We start from the raw sequence: 2,403 nt of genomic DNA, 5'->3' as shown, positions 1-2,403 counted from the left end.
ACCTTTCCAAGGTCGCAAAAACAATTTTTTCATAAGACAAGTTTGATGTAAAATTTTCCGCTCTTTCGAAATCCGCAGTCAAAAATAGGGTGTCCCATTAGAAAAAACCATCGTGACCTTGAAGTAACCTTCAAAATTGACCTCAAGGTCAAAACCAATGGTACAATTGAATGATCCCCTCTGTCCTGGTCAACTTTTATCTAAACCATTTTTTTGTAGATACCGTAATTTGGAAGATATTCGGATCCATAGACTAAAATGACTCACCCTGTATATTTCTCGTTTATAGTTTTATTTGTGGGACCTAATATTATTTTTATATTAATACATAAATTTCTACAAATAGTATATGTTATATATATATATGGACCAAGACAAACATAAAATATGAAACATAATTCTAAGAAATATTTTTATTTCTTCTATTATCTTTATTTTATTTTTTCTATTCTTTAAATTCTTTATTCATTAAAGTCTAATTTTCTTCAAAACAAATACTTTAATTTTCGATTTATTTTCATGTAAACTCGCATTATATTCATTGTAATATCGTAATCTTGGTTGTATCCCCGATAGCCAAGCCTGCGCGATCAACTTTCGAGTAAAGCTTGATCTCAACTGTTGGTCGCAAATAGGCACCAAATTTGAAGCAACATTTGTTATATCAAATGTTGGTGTCAAACTGCGGTAAAATACGCGGCAAACGTTGACGTCAAGAGTTTGATGCAAATTTGCAGCAAACAGCGCGCAAACGTTGCGCGCATAGGTTGGCAGTAAGTTGGCGGCAACACCGGAGCAGCGTCTTGAACTCAACAGTAGAGCGCAAATTGGCAGCAAATTGGCAACAACAGTTGCACTAAATCAGCTGATCGCTTTAAATGGCGCGCATGGCGTATATAACCTCGGTCGTTAGATTAGGTTAGGTTGGAATTGTTATACGTTAAAATAAGTTAAAATTGGTATTTGTGAGTAGACAATATAAATTTTATTTTGTACAAATATAAAACATATATACAGATTTTTTAGTATAATAACGCGATATGCTTGCTCATTTTCGCGAGCGCATATCTTCGATGAAATCGAGGATGAACTATATTAAGAGAGATACAATACATTGAATTCTTCTAATACGATAATCTAAATTGTACGATAGATCACGATAATATTGTCGTAATTCTCCACATCATCCGACATATCGTAATTAATTACGTGTTTCACATCAGCAAAATCGAGATCTTTGGACGAAACATCCATCGTAACCAAAACATTTTTCCGAGCTGCGTGAAACGTTTAGACGGAACACCATCTTTCCTCCTGATCTGTAAGTGACAATGTTTGTAAGTATTGCACATAATAGAATAAATGACAAAATAAATTCAATACTACAGATTTAATTTATCTATATGATGTTTTAACTCCGTAATGCTAATATAATTTATTAGCAGTCCTAATGTTTTGAAATAAACGTACCGATGCCTCCATATATTGCAACAGCTTCCACTCCTTTTATCAGCAGATATTTGTGCATAGCATCCACGTCGCGTTTCTTCTCCGCGAATATTAGCACTGGTGGTGCAGTTTTTTAAAGGCATTCAAGGAGGTAGACAATTTTTGCCTCTTGTTTATTCAATTTCCTGTATCATGTTCATCGAAACGGCGCCGGCACGTCCGAGGTTTATCGTTACACGCTTCACCAACGCCGAACGGGCGAATTTCTGAATCCTTTTCGGCATGGTAGCAGAGAACAATTGTGTCTACCTTTGACCCTATAATAAGAAACAAATATTGAATAATGTATATTATCTTAATAATAGTGACGTTTTTTTGCGTGAAATTCGCGACGGGGGTACAAGGGGGTACCCAAGGTACAAGGTTGCAAGGTATAATTACTCTAAATGAAAATATCGTTTGCACGTCCTCCTCAAAGCCTATGTCTATCATACGATCCGCTTCGTCGCAAATGTAACGATACACACTCAAGATGATCATCTTCTTATGCAACATGTCCATCAGTCGCCCTGGCGTCGCCACCATTATGTGTATTCCTCTGTAAATTATATAGAGCATAAGTTACAAATTATTATATGAAGTGCTCTGAATAGTTCGTAGACTATACTAATACTAACTTGTTAATTATCGCTAATGACTCTGAAACCGGTATACTTCCAATAGCCAAGCAGCTACGGATCTTCGGACAGTCTGCTTGCTGTAAGCTATTGGTGTAGTGTTGAAGTATGTTGTAAGTTTGTTTAGCCAATTCTCTCGAAGGGCATATTATCAAGCCTGTGAACCAAACGATATATGTTTACATTGATCAAATATTATTTCACCAATTAATCTAAGAGAGAAATTAAACTTCCTTCTACACATTTGTCCATCGTCGGTTTTTTTTTTTTTTTTTTT

The 2,403-nt window shown here is 35.4% G+C and overlaps 1 long non-coding RNA gene across 1 annotated transcript; it reads right to left on the bottom strand.

Annotated features, from left to right (window-relative positions):
* Positions 1 to 960: 960 nt before the first annotated feature.
* On the bottom strand, positions 961 to 2,397 carry LOC116851858. The gene is made up of 4 exons (XR_004379663.1): positions 2,127 to 2,397; positions 1,891 to 2,047; positions 1,471 to 1,766; positions 961 to 1,319 (listed from the first exon to the last, which is right to left on the bottom strand). It is a non-coding gene; the product is annotated as an uncharacterized LOC116851858 (long non-coding RNA).
* Between the last annotated feature and the right edge of the window lie 6 nt (positions 2,398 to 2,403).

Source organism: Odontomachus brunneus, unplaced genomic scaffold, assembly GCF_010583005.1.
Source record: "Odontomachus brunneus isolate Ranch 3 - 2012 unplaced genomic scaffold, Obru_v1 Obru_scaffold_194, whole genome shotgun sequence".
NCBI lineage: Eukaryota > Metazoa > Arthropoda > Insecta > Hymenoptera > Formicidae > Odontomachus > Odontomachus brunneus.
This window is presented reverse-complemented; position numbering and strand designations above follow the sequence as displayed.